Source organism: Gobius niger, assembly GCF_951799975.1.
Source record: "Gobius niger genome assembly, chromosome: 11".
NCBI lineage: Eukaryota > Metazoa > Chordata > Actinopteri > Gobiiformes > Gobiidae > Gobius > Gobius niger.
This window is the reverse complement of record NC_136862.1, coordinates 31583903-31598818: the sequence shown is the minus strand read 5'-3', so window position 1 is coordinate 31598818 and position 14916 is coordinate 31583903. Positions and strand designations below refer to the sequence as shown.

The window sequence follows — 14916 nt, the reverse complement described above, 5'->3', positions numbered from 1 at the left end:
TTGGTTGACAGTTGCTAACCGGTAGCATGCCTGACTCAGACTGAGACTCTGTTGTCATTAAAAAAACTGTAAAAAATCACAGAGAAAGGTTTTCAGTTTCCTCTTTGATGTGTTTGTTTAGTCTTCAGAGTGAAGCAGATCTTTGGTAAATCCTGCTGTAGCTCGACAGACAGAGCTGCTACGTCTGTGCCACACTTGCTGGTTTTATCACATAAACATGTTTTTACTGTTATCTTCTTGAGCAATGATTACGAGTCCATACAAACGCCACTATCAGTCAGTTGTCTTTCATTTTCATCCTGAGTAGAGATGTTTTTACATGTTGTAGTACTGCATAATGCTACTTCGGTATTCAAAATTGCTGCGGGAACAATGCGTGATGTCATTGGCAGGCTAATCTTTCTCCTCAAAGAGGAAACAGAAAACCTTTCTCTGTGATTTTCACAGTTTGTCATGTCAACATCAGTCTCAGTCAGTGTTTAAGATGCTCAAGACGCTAGCATTCTACCGGTTAGCAACTGTCTACCATTGGCAACACAATAAACACATGTGTGGCTCACATCTATGAACACTGAGGAAACACTACAGTAAAAGCTCAGCTCTGACCCTGTCACTTGTTGTAGGCAAGGTGTGGAGTGTGGTTCAAGTCAGAAGTGAGCTGTTGAAGCTAAATGCTAACCGGTAGCATGCTAACATCTTAAACACTGACTTACTGCTTTCTTCACATAAAAGTGCTTCTCTGGGGCCGAGTTTTTACTGTTATCTTCTTGATTACGAGTACATAAAAATGCCACTGTCAATCAGTTGTTGGACTACATAATGCTACTTCTACTTCTACTAAGGTCACATGACTGAAAGGCATGTATAGGCGGCAAAAAATGAGCATGAAACTTAGATTAGGCTGTAGATTCCAGTTATAAATATAAGGGGAAAATGTTTTGTAATTCAAATGTATCCTTTTCTGTCATTTTATGTTAGATGTAAAGATATATTTTTTAAAAATCCCATAAAAATGTGCAAAAACAAAACAAAAAAAAACTTGAAAACTTTGAAAACTGCCCCAAGGTTTTGTAAAGCCTGTCCAGACTTCATGCTTTTCCTATTCTTTACAAAGAACTATCTGAGATCAGGGGTGATTTCTTTGAATTCCCGATGGGCGACCAATAGGCCAATAGGAGAAAACAGGGACATGCACAGGTAGAGCCCAGGTGGTGCTCAAGCACCTGCCCCTTTGCCCTGTGCCCTTTAAGTGCCCTTCTCAAGACCTGTTTTTTCTCCCCAATATTAAGTATTGTTTCTTTTATCGTTCTTAGATATTTGCCCTACTGAGCCAACATGTGCTGAAAATACAGTTTTAATGTTCAGCAACATCAAATCGCGCTTCATTCCTCCTCTGCCTCTCGAGCCACGGCAGCGCTGACGCTCCTGATCCCAGAAGAGCAGCTGTGCTGTCCCCGAGTTTCCCCTGTTTGAGAAGATGGTTCAGCCCAGCTCTGTGAGACGCGGGAGTAAAGTAAACTGAGTAAATTCGATAACTTTATGAACGAGGCAGCGCGACATGACTGGATTATTAAGGGGAAAGGAAACGAGAGGGCCGTCGGGGCGAGGTCGTCAGCGCCGCGGCGCGCGTCGAGACCGGATAAAGTCAGCGGTAACAAGTCACTCACTTTAGCTGTTCTGTTTGTCGCGCTATAAAATGTTCTGAAAATGAGCTGTAGACCAGGGCCAGAGCAGAGTGAGCTAAGCTGAGGAGACAGAGGGGTGAGGAGCAGGGCCGTAGCCAGGATTTAAAAAACAGTGAGGTCCGGATAATTCTTTAAACCGGGGGGTCTGGGGGTCCTCCCCCAGGAATTTTTTAAAGATTCAGATGTAATTTCCTGTATTTTAAGTGATCAAAAACACTTTTGTCTCATCCTTGAGCCATTTTCAAAAATTGCTTTTTGTTGCACCGTTTGGGACCAGGAGCCTGAGTGAATGTGTGAGTGAGTGGATGGTGGTCGGACATGCATCTATTTAATATCTATTTCATCCATTATTACTGTGAAGCAGGTTTTCCAAACAGTTTTACTCGCCTGAGTGAGAGGCAATAAGAAGGTCTTGTCCTAAATAAATACTGAAATATTAAATTAAAATTGTTTTGAAAACGAGGCTGTGGGTGTGAATGGGTAAAGCTGAGGGTTTTGCTTTGGCTCATTCTGAACATCAGACTCTGGTTTGGACTCAATGCGCTCTGGCCCCGCCCCCTCTGCGTCGCCCTCACTGTCAAACCACTGGAGCTACAAAGGTGAATGTGCTGGTTTAAGCTCTCATTAAAGAGAAGATCATTTACACGCAGGACATTCTTTGCATGAGACAGAAACAAAGTGAGTATCAGAGGAGGAGAGCGATGATGAGGCACAGACGCTTCTCCTCTCGCTCCTCAGATCAGAATGAGGAAAACTCCTGTTGTAAATCGAGGTCACCGTGACGGTGCGCGCACTGGCTCCTCTCTCTTTATGACAGAGAGCATAGAAATTGCATCTCAATCAAACTTTGGCGCGGTTCATGCGCTGCTGTTGTAGTGAGGTTGACGCACAGCCGCGCCCCCGCCTCCGCCGAGTTTTACGCACTCGGGTCCAAAGCGGCTCATGAGGTCCGGTTTCAGAGTGGACACGTTTAGGTTCAGAACAAGCTCATCCACGTCTGAACTAGAGGCTCTTCCGCCTGTAGAAGCGCATGTTTACAACATTCATTTGCGCAGGATTCAATGTGTAAAAAAAAAAAAAAAAAAAAAAAGGTAAAATTTTACCGAGGTCCGGACCTCGGTGACCTCAATGGTAGATACGGCCATGGTGAGGAGGTGCCTGGGTTCTGGACACTGTGCCTCTGTGGGAGGAGCACAGGAACACGAACACCCCAGGATTATTGTTATTTAAGATATTTTTGGAGGGTGGGGGGTTTTGCCCTTTTGTCTTGGTTGAGCACCTGCCCCTCAACATGTCTGTGCACGCCACCGGGAAAAAGGTGGATCTGACGCATGGGCGAAATGCTGCGTATTTTGTAAAGAAGAAAGCCAGAGGAGTGGAGACTAATCTGAACCATCTGTGTCCTTTTTGCCACACAAACTGAAGGATCCAGGAGTCATCAGTAACTCGGCGCTTTCAGCAGACGGCGACGAGGAGACAAATCTCATCACTGACCACTGCGTGAAAGACCAACGTCTCGCCTTCAAGACCAGGATCACTCGTCGGCTTCTAAAAGGTGGGGCGGTGACGTAAGCGGGACAGAGGCATCTCCAGCGTTCTCCTCTCTGAAAAGTCATCTCTGTGAAGTGCGGTGAAGGAGCGCGGTTCAAAGCGACTCCCGCTCTCTCGCCCTCTCGTCGGCGGGAGGAGAAGCGAAGCGCGAGAGGCCTGTATCTGATGGAGGGCAGATGAGGGGAGCAGATTAAAGCCGCCGCCGACATCGGGTTCACGCGGAGCAGCTGCAGAGACAACAACACGGCCGTGACGAACAGGGGGGGGGGTATTTGCTCGAGAGCTCAGGCGCCAAACAACATCAAAGGTGTACGCGCGTATTTGCAAACGGATATAACCGAGACTTTTGTGGGAGTGATTGTAGATTCATAAGCTGTGTTTCAGATACTTTTGAAAAACATCGAGTAAGGCACAGCAAACACAGATGAAGATGAAGAAATAACAGTTCTAAAGATAAAAAAGAAAGAATCCGGTGACTAAACATTATGCTACGATTAATGACAAGAGTCTGACAGGTTGTTTTTAGAGCGAAACATTTGACTTGTGCCTGTTCTGTTGTTGGGCTGACTCTTTGGTTTTTTTCAGGGGAGTTTTGGGTAAAAGTGTCCCTGGCTTAGGCCTTTACACAACTCACAATAGTAAAATACATACTTTTCGTTCTCACAGACTCAGTGGTATTTACAAATGGGTACAGCTTTGGTTTGTTTTCAGCCAAGACTTAAAGGGATGTTTCAGGATTTTTGACATAGGGCCTCATTTCATAGTTATCCAGAGTGTTGTTGATTTCTGGAGATATTGTTATTCTTAAATTCAGGCTGTTCTTATATTTGCAGAGCTTAGTGGCGCTAGGCTAGTGCACTTCTATGGTATCAGCTAGCCTGCATTAAAAACAGTGTGACCCGCTCCACAGAGCACCTGAGGCAAATCACTTATAACATCAGACTAACCATATAAATGGCTGTGTTAATAGAATCATTATAACTATTTTGCATTTAAAATAACTTATATTTGAGCATCAGCTTCGTGGTTGTATAAGCTACTCAGTGGCGGAGTGATCTGCGAGAAAAGAGTCCCTCAAAATGCGATCATTCATGTGATGTAAGGTCAGTTTTTTTTTTCAAACATGATTCTATGGACACAGACATTTCTATGCTTAGTCTGGTGTTATAAGTGATTTGCCTCAGGTGCTCTGTGGAGCGGGTCACACTGTTTTTAATGCAGGCTAGCTGACACCATAGAAATGCACTAGTCTTGCACTGGCCTAGCACCACTAAGCTCTTCCAATATAAGAACTGCATGAATTTAAGAAAAAAAAAATCTCCAGAAATCAACAACACTCTGGATAACTAGGAAATGAGGCCCTATGTCAAAACTTCTGAAATATCCCTTTAGCCCTAGAAGTGAACATTTGAAACTCAGGTAAGGTTTTAAGTTCTGTGGGTGAATATTTCCACAGCCCTGGACCTGTGCGCGTAATGACTGACCAAATGAAGTCTTGCGGGGAGGAACTGTACAGTTGTGACTGATGGAGCCTCTGGTGACTCATTTGAAAGTTAGTTTGAGAAGGTTTGCCAAAGTTTTCAAAGCTAAGCAGTTTATTCATCTCAAGAACATTGCAGCGATGGTGTGGATTGGCTTTTTGTCTATGATCTTTAGTGCTTGATTGTATAATGATTGAATACATTTAGTGGCTGAGGGAGCTGCCTGGGCCCATGCTGTCCTACAGCAGGATATATTTGAGAATATCATACAGGAGGGCGGCCTGGTTTGGAATAAAATGTCTAATTAACTTTAAACTATTTACATTTCTTTGTAATGTGTGTGAAATGTTCTTATGTTTATCAAACTTCAGTTGTGGGTCAAGGACCAAGGTATTTATATCAAGGTATTTAAATTCTGATTGTATTTTTTTATTTTGCAAATGTATTTTTAAACTTTTGTTTTCTAATAAAGAAGCACATGCAAACTGTTTTTGTAAGCCACTGACTCACCTCAGTCATACGGTCCATGAGGACAGAACCTCTGCTGAAAAAAACTGGTTCATCTAAAACTTGCACAGGAGGAGAGCCTGAACCCACGACTGAGGTAGCCTGGACAGTCATACTGTCCTCTGTTTATTCTAAACTGAGTTTATTCTAAACTGGACATTACTTTCCTTTGACTATATTTCAAATGTAAAAGAAAGAAGTGACTGGCCAGGCTACGAATGAGTGACATGACCCGGCGGCGTGAGACGTTGCTATGGATACCAGTTAAGTCCGTCCTATCACCCTGTCACACAGCGTCTACACACCCAAATGTTCCCAAAAACTTTGGCGAGGTTAACTTCAGCAACAAATGACAAGTGGCCTGCTTAAATTGCACCAGGAGCCACTGGCCCTCGCTCACCTCTCTCCGCTATCCAACAACAAACATCAAACATGTCAGAGCACCCGCCATCGAGCTGTTTCAGTGGCACGTTTGTGGTGAGCCCCCTGCACACTGAGCATGACCGAGAGAGGCACGGGGAGGCTGCAAGATCACAACAATTCAACTTTGTTTGAGCAAATGTGGATTTTCGCCACATGTGCCAGTGTGTGACGTTTCACATATGTAAAATGTTTCCAAAGGATACATTCTACTACAATAGTAGCTTACCACCACCAAGTAGGGAGTGAATGAATAATGTAATGTAAAAGCGCCTTTCAGTGTCCATATAAGTATTTCAGTGTCTATATAAAAGTATTATTATTAAAATATAAACGGTATTTTCTCCACAAATTAATGTTGAATAAACGTGACATAAACCTATAAACCTGAAATTATACCAATACAACTGTCCTTTTCTATAGATGTTTATAGATGTCCCCTCCTGGAACCGCCACCTTAACGTGGTGGAGGGGTTTGAGCTCGGATGATCCTGGGAGCTCTGTTGTCGGGGGCTTCGTGCCCCTGGTAGGGTCTCCCAGGGCAAACAGGTCCGAGGTGACGGGTCAGACAAAGAGCGGTTCAGAAGCCCCTTATGAGAGACCAACAGGCCCGGTTTGAATCGTGAGTTCGTCCTCCCGTGGACCCATCATCTGCAGAAGGAGCCATAAGGGTGATTTCCACGACCCGGCAACGGACAAGTGGAAGAAAATGGATGGGTGGATGGTTTATAGATGTTTCCACGCTTTTATAGAAGATAAATGAAGCAGTGAAGCCCCACTGAAAAAGCAGTGTTCCAGTTCTGCCTTTGATCATGTGTGAAAAGTGTTTTGACATGAGCAAAACTATGACTTTTGAGAGCATGTGGGAGTCCTGTTTCGGGTAAATGGATGTGATCAGTATATAAGAGCTACTCCAATTGAACAAATCAAAGTCCACAAAAGCTGGGCGGGGTTTTCAACATGTTACTTGGAAAGCAGTCTGAACACAGTGAAATCCAGAGCAGACACAGAGTCAAGAGGTTAGGTGAACAGATCACTGCGGACATGAAGGTCTGTGCTGCAAAGGTTTAGCAGCTATCGGCTAATTTAAGCTAGGCTACTTGTCATGTGTTGCTAGAGTTAGCATTGTCAAAGGTGTTTAATTGATGTAAACACGTTGGTATCCATGGCAACACGTACACTTCTCGATTCCGACGCACAGTGTGAGAGGATGATAAATTCAGCTCGTTCTAAATCGTGTCTCAAATCGCACAGTGTCTGCCCAGCTTAAGTCTTTCATCATTTCAAAGTCCAGCCCTTTTTATATAAATATATTTTTAAAGCTGTACCCCCCCCCCCGTCCTCTACCTGCTCCGTGATCCGAGAAGGTAAAGTCTAAAAATCCACCGCTCTGAACTTGACTTGTGGATATTTCTGTATTCATTTCCACAAGGGTCCCCAACCTCCCCGCGAACGACCGGGGGCTTCACGCTCCGCGAAAGGAAGTCAAACGTCAAATGGACCACACTTTTTTTTCCCAGTTTTTTTTTCTTTTTACAGAATCTGAACTGACTGGGAAATGCAAACCGCCTCCTGTGCGTCCTAAAGAGGCGCGGAGGAAGGAACAATTTGGAACGAGTGGGTTTCGGCAAGAAAAATCAATTATGTAATTCTCTGAGCGTTTGTTGTTGTAGGAAGTGGTGAACGGCTTTCCGGTGTTTTAGTGGGAGTGCGGTGGATGGAAGCAACAACAAAAAAACACACAAAAAAACAATGGTGGGAAGAAGAGAAGCGAGGCCTTTCACTGAAAATGCCAAAGGGGTCGAGACTTAGAAGGAAAAAGACGCAGAGACAATGAACTTTTGTAACGTTATGGTCCACAAACCGGAAAATCAGACTCTACCCGATTGTAGGGAGCACACACACTTCACGTATGAGTTGTGGTCCAAACTCGTTCCTTGCTTTCCTGGGCACCTTGATGTAATGTAATGTAAGTCACGATTCAACTTCTCATTCATGGAATTTCCACGTGTTCCCATCAGAGAGCGGATGATCGGCGGCGGTACGTCTCGATGCCGCAGTTGCGTTTTTCACTCACTTGAGGTGCAAGTTTTTGCTGTTCGCGTTTTGTTTTGCTGTATCCACACAAAGGATATTTTGTGAGCCTGAAGCCAGCTCAGTAAACGTGTGCGTCCACATGGGTCGACTCAGGTCTGTGAAAACGGAGCGATTCATCCTCCAGGCCTGTGTGAGGCGCTGTGACGCTAACACGGATAATAGAACAAGATGTGGAGGGCGCATGAGCGGTAAACGTTTGTGGAAGGTAAATAATGAAAATGAAACTGATTCAAGGATTTAGGATCTGCAGAAGAGACGAGGAGGAGAGTTTATTCTTCAGACGTAGCGGGACTAAAGCAGAAAAACCTGTCAGTGACTTTTACTGTTAGTCCAGAAACACAGACTGACTCGTGTTTTTCTACTTGTCACCTGTGGCTTGTGGACGGCAGTGGAGCAAAGAGGAGCGGAGTCAAACCATCATAGATCCATGAGGAAAACTCATTATAAGGTCAGTAGATTATGGATAACAAACACCACTCTGGTGCTTTTATTTTTTAAAATTTTATTTCAATGAAGCAGTAAATGTTGGGCAGAAATGTTTTTTTTTATTGATTTTTTAAGCTGCAGACCGGGGCCCTCTGGTGGCCCCTCGGTGTACTGCACACTGGGCGAGAGCACATCATTTGGGCAGGAGCGGGTCACCTGACAACTCCCATAATGCAGTTCTCTGCATAAGCTATCCTCAAAACAGGTTCTTTAGGTCATGGAGGCTCACAATAAACTGGTTTCACTATTAGAAACATAATCTGGTGGAGCCGTGAGAAAAAAAGTCTGTCCACTGTTCAGTCTAAGTTAACATTAGAGAACCATGACTCACTAACAGCAGCAGCAGGATGGGGATAAACAGCGCCACGGAGCAGTGGTGGAGAGATGATGTAACTGCATCACCAAAGTCATTAGGAAGACTGTGTATATCAAGTGTTTACTGCAGGCTTCTGAATAGCGGTTTGGTTCATGGGGGCCCTTGACTGTTGGGGGCCCGAGGCAGCTGCCTGCTTTGCCTTATGGCAAGGTGCGCCTCTGATGGAGACGAAACTTGTTTGACTGGTTCTATAATTAAAGCGGATCAGGGTCAAATCTTCAGCCTCGCCAAAGTGAACTTTAGGGGCAGTGACTCGTGACCTCAAGTCGCGTCACAAGTCACTTCCCTCAGAAACCCACAAGTCCGAGTCGCATGTTGAGTACTCCACTCGACAGTCGAGTCAAGTCCCAGACAGGACTTGTAAAGCGAGTTACAAGCCGGAGTCCAGGACCTGAGCACTACATCTCCATTTCTAGCTCCCCAGTTCTTCACGGAGATGAATTTACAAGCACATTTCACGTTTTCCAGGGAGCAATGCTGTCACGGTAATGACTGTAATCAAGTCTCCACACAAAACACGACCTGCACTGCTTCTGTCATCTCGTCCAAAGTGGATGTTTTTGCAAGTTTCAATTCCCGGCGTAAACATAGGGAAAAACTGGATAGTGAGACAGTGATGCCCTTGATATTCACAGAATGTCGATCGAGCTTTTGCCCCGTTTTCGCATCACCTTCCTCCCCTCAAACCATCAAATTATAAATTTCCACATGGACGCACACACCTGTGCTTTCTGGCACCCAGTCCGCCATTACAGGCACCATTAAGAACGCCACTCAAAACCACCTGCCCAGCGCTCAGCGGCTACAAAATACCAACCGGCAGAAACGGACACAGAGACAAACGAGTGGGATGATGAGTTATCATTAGACTGAGCAAAAGGAATTAAAAACGCCGTCAACACTGAAACAGCCAGTGCAGATGACAGCTTAAGCACTTCCTTTTGTATACACAGAATCATTTTAAACTTTTATAGACACCTCACTGCAACCTTTTGCAACCAAATAGAAGGATAAGTACTTTGAGTTTGGATTGAAAAGCCTCTATGTTTGGCCGAGCTTTCATCATAGATCTGCTGCAGGTCAATCTAGACACTTCAAGTAGTTTTGTTCAAAAAACGTAAAATAATCTCTGACCTATCAACAGATGAAGTCTCTTGTTTGGCGTCGGCACAATTCTGCATCAAGAGAACCTCCAATGAACGTTTTAGTTCGTTGTTCAAATTTGTGCGGAGTGCTTTACCTGTAAGTACATTTGAATGTAAGTATTAGTAAGTGAAGTGTTTCCTCATGATCTGTGCTGTGATAAGATAGAGACTGAGTACTTGAGTACCACTGACTAATGCACCAACACATCAGTCAGCAGCGGTGGTGGTCAGTAACAAAGTACTTTACTTGAGTTGACTACTCTTAGATAGATATGAAGATAAATTGAACACTTTATATTCCACTACTTGTCTACAGAGGCTTCAAAGTGAAGAGTATAAATTGTCAATATATAATGGTCTCATTTAAAAACCTTAATTCCAGACCAGTAGCTGACGCTCTGTACAGTGCCTACCTTCCAAATTGACATAGTTAAAGGTAAAAGGTTTGTCATCATTGTGAGCCGTACTGGTGATGTTTTTGAAGCTGTTGTTATTATTCATTCAATTATTATTCACAAAACACACATCTAAATAGACTTCCATTATTGTAGACTCAGTGAGGAGAATGTTTTTGGCTTCCTGTTGACTAGCGTATGGCAACAACTACTTTCTGTCCACATTTTAACATAACTTGGAAAAATGTAAAGAGAGAAAACTAAATAAATGTCAAGCCAAGTGTGTTTACACTTTTCCACATAAATGTGTTGATATGTTTAGATTGTGGTGCTATTTTAACATTTGTTAGCATCAAATTAACGTTAGCCAGTAGCTTCAAGGATGAAACAGCTGCAGTTGTAAACACAGAAGCCTCATCCGGTGTTTACATACTTTTTTTCATAGTTTGGCTGGATGTGCGACTATTACATACATACGGTCTAGGCTTGTGTACCAGTATCTGCTACTCCCGTACCACTGAAAATGTGAAAAACGGAAAAGTTTGGGGTGAGTGAGAAACTTGTGAGGGACGGAAGATACTCTTGCTGCAGTGAAGAAAACAAAAAAAGCTAATCACGGGCTAAAACCTAGAAGGCCACAGCTAGAGGAACGAGTTTGCAAGTGGGTGCTTGAACAACGCGCTGCCGGGAGAGGCTTGTCAACAGTGCAGTTACGCCTCATGTCCAGGTAGTTTCCGAGACTGATTCGACTCATATATGTTGTTTTCTTTCTGGCTTGTGCGACCTATACTCCGGAGCGACATATAGTCCAGAAAAGACGGCACTGCTTAAATATTTGTTATATTTGATCAAAAAGACACGGATACCGCTCCATAGCAATAAAACTAGAGCAGGAAACAGTAAGTTATGCTGCATTCCAGACAACCGGTAACTGGGATTTTCCCCTTACAATTATGACTTACTACATTGTCCTCAAACAAAACGGCGAGTAAGATGCTAAGATTTTACAAACGCTTCTTCACAACGGAGATCATTCAATCATTTCCAGCTCCAGATGTGGCACTGAAAAAAATAACAGCTCCCCCTGGTGTCAGCACGGACACACTCAACCTTCAGCTTTACGGATTCCTATTGCTGGTTTAATTATTCCCTTTTCAGCGTCTCATGCAATGTGTGTCGGACGTAGAATCGATTGTAATGCAAAGACCCCCAGTAGATAGAGCATCGTGTCCATCTGCTTATGTGAACTGAATGATAGTGTTTGTACTAAAAACAGTGATTATGGGTTGGATTGAGGGAGCAGTTACGGGGGCCGAGAGAGTGCGAGAGAGAGTGTGAGGGGAATGGACACCTGCCACACACAAACATCAGCTTCATTAACTCCACAATAATTGATCGACCATTCAGAGACGTGGAGCAGACCTGAAATACGGCGTTTTCATCTGTTTTCATCGGATTTGGATTACGGCCTCGGCGCTGGCGGCTGGAGCTGATCTAACGAAGGCGAGCCGGTCGAAAGCGGCGCCATTTTGTACAATCAAGATAACGATCTGGATTTGGATGACGCTTTACGAGCTTGACAAGCCTCTCGACGGGCGACGGGCGGCCATTACCGATTCACTCTCCAGCTGCCATGGGGAAGACCGATGGAAGTACGGCTGCCATTCACATGCCAATACATGTACAGCCGTTAAAGTGGACATATCTGAGGCTTTAGCACCTCAGGAGTGATCATTTACATTGAAAAAAATATAGAATTATGTCTATGCAAAGGGGAAGACAGTCCGGCGTGTGAGACTGGGCTGGTCAGGATTATGAAAAGGCCTGGAGCGCCCTCTTCAGGCATAGGGGGAAAGGCGTATTGGAAAAAAGCAATGCTAACCAATCACTGGCGCCGTGAGGAACGCTTTCGAAGGATTATGGACGTGTAACCTCTGACCCCCCAAATCTAAAAGCTTCTCAACCATTTTTCCCACGTTGTCACTGCGTTTCTGTCACATTTTTTAAGCGTTTTTGTCTTTTTTATGTCATGTTTTTGACGTTTTGTTGTTTTTTATTGCTTTTTTCATTGCTTTTTTGTCGGGTTTTCACCTCGTTTTCATCACTTTTTTGTCAAGGGTTCGTCAAGTTTTTGTTGCATTTTTGCTGCTTTTGCCTGCACGTTTTTTGTCACTTTTTCATTACTGTTTTGTTTCATTGTTATTTTGACACTTTTTTTCAAGAAGCTTTTAGATTTGGGTAAAGCCAAACTGAAGAAAATGTGCTTGGTTCAGAGGTTAATGTTCCCTCTATGACAGTGGTGTCCAAAGTGTTGCCCAGGAGCCAAATGTGGGCTCTTAGACCAATTTTTGGAGGCCTTCAAGCTTTTGGTTCAGTTGGTACCAACTTTGGTACTTTGTGATGACGCCATTGCTCCGCCATTGCTGTAGTACCTCCATATAGCCACTAGTCTCCCATTGGAAAGCATTGCACTTTAGACATGCTAAAAACCACTTTAGAGCCTGGTGCCTAATTTAAAGGGACCAGGCTGGTTTGCGCAACCATTTTTTTCCAAAATCTCGTACTCATGAGGGTGAAGATCCCGCCCCTATGCCCTTTTTATGAACATGCTTTATCAGAGCTGGGGAGGGGCCGCCATGATTTCCCCCTTGAACGTAGTTATTTTGTGTGCGTAATGACGGTCTATTAATAATATGTCTATGGTTGGCACACAGATGGTATTTTTCTCTGCAAATGTAATAATTTCACACAATTATAGTCTCAAAAAGCCTCCATTTTTCTTTGAGTCTGCAATGCATTAATCTTCCAAGTCTAAATGAAGATGCGGAACACAGTTAGAACCTCTCTTAAATGCACCCGGTTGAAGGTTTCTTTGCATTGACCACCCATTTGTGTCCCTTAACGCTGTAGAAACTTCAATATGTGGTCCTTGATAAAAAAAAAAGGTTTGGACAGCCCTGCTCTATGATGAACCAAAATCCAGGGAATACACATGCAAAGACACACGCAAGCTAAAAAGTGAAAAGGGTGACTTCAAAACACAACTCTGGGTCCAACCACCATCTTGGTTGTCATGGTTCTGAAGTGACACTTTACTCCAGGAGTCCCCCAAACTTTTCACCAAACTGTTATCTAAACCACCTTAGGTTACTGTGATGCCTGATGGAAATGAGAATTACTGCCATGACTCTTTACAACCGGGGCAACCGTTTTAAAGGCACAGAATGAAAACAACAATGAGCATACTGTATATTCATAATTAGACAGAAATGCCATCGACCCAGCTTATTGCTAATCAAGCGGAAGCATCAGCAGAAAGCATTCATTAAGACACATGTCCCTGAGCGTTGCTGCGTTGGCCCTTCCAGCTGAGGTCTGACGCTCCTGTTACATTATCCACATTAACTTCCATTGCATACATCAATAAATCTGTGTACTCCAATGGTACTTTATATCACTGCGTTTATGCTTTCACACGTTTCAACCTGTCGAGCTGTGTGCAGGAGTGTCCCCAGTGGTTAGCTCACATACGGCTTTGTTGCTATGAATGACGGAGTGCACGGACACGCAGGAAACGGACAGAAAACTCCATTCGTCACGTTAGCTATATTAGACACATTACCAACTTTTAAAGGATCTGTATCCTGCTATTTTAGCCTTTCCAAAGTAAAGTATAGGCATTTATATGATATATTGCACCTCGACCACTATGGAGTACTATATTTTTTGATAAATATAAAGTATTTTCTGGAGGTATTTTTCAAACCCGGAAGACAAAACACTTGGATTCAGTTAACTCAGCCCCCTCTCTCCGCTCAGGCAACTTTAGCAATAGAAGAAATATAAATACCATAGCAAAAAGTGAAGTTAATTCATGATGCAGTTATAAGGAGTTGACATCTGCAACACAGCCTCATAAATGGCTAGCACACAAGCTAACACGCCAACACACACGCCAACACACACGCTAACACGTGTTTGGATTGACTCACTGCTCTGTCCTGGCCGGTCCATCGGGTGTTTACATTATGGGACTTGCATTGGTTATAAAAGTGAATCCACTTTGATTCAGGCGAAGGTTCACCAAACACCCATCAGAGACAGTCACAGAAAAACACTATTTTGGTGATAGTTGCTGAACCCTGGAGAGAAATTCCAACTCTCCAGGATTTGGAGAGTTGGAAGTTCTCTCCGAATACCGGAGAGGGATGGCCTCCTCTTTGGGAAGGTTGAATAAAGTCTGACCTCTTGTTGCCAAATGCGCTTTTCTCTGACATTATCGTTAGGTGAGAAAGAAGAACAGGCGTGTCCAGAGTAGGTTCGAAAGAGCTCCTTCTTCACAGCTTTCAGTGCAAACACGACATTTGTCCAGACACTCAGGGATGTGTTTGTTTCCCCTGTTTTCTTTCTTATGACAGAAATAATGAAAAAGCTGTTTTACAAATAAAATCAGGCTGTAAGATATTACATTACAGACGTCGAGCACTTCCGTTAGTTTCTGACGACACAACAGAACAAGTCAGTCGTTCACCAGCAGAGAGCAGAGCAGCTGCTCAGAGAGCAGGATTCAGCAGGATTACTGAGAACCGTGTGAATGAAGCCAAAACCACTCTGGGGGTGTTTGTGATAAGGAATTAGGATTACAACATGGTTAAAAGCTCCAAAAAGTTGATTTTGCATGATATAGGACCTTTAACGTCTCTCTTGCGATTATTGGCCCTTGTGAGATTATGCAGTAACACGACTGGGTGCAAACAATGGGCAAAACCAGGG

General features: G+C 43.7%; 1 protein-coding gene across 1 annotated transcript in view; it reads right to left on the bottom strand.

Moving 5' to 3' along the window:
- The window catches only part of fstl4 (follistatin-like 4), a gene marked incomplete at its 5' end in the record, with an annotated part of 455018 nt that overhangs the window by 123071 nt on the left and 317031 nt on the right, over positions 1-14916 (bottom strand). The gene's annotated exons all lie outside the window — the stretch shown is intronic.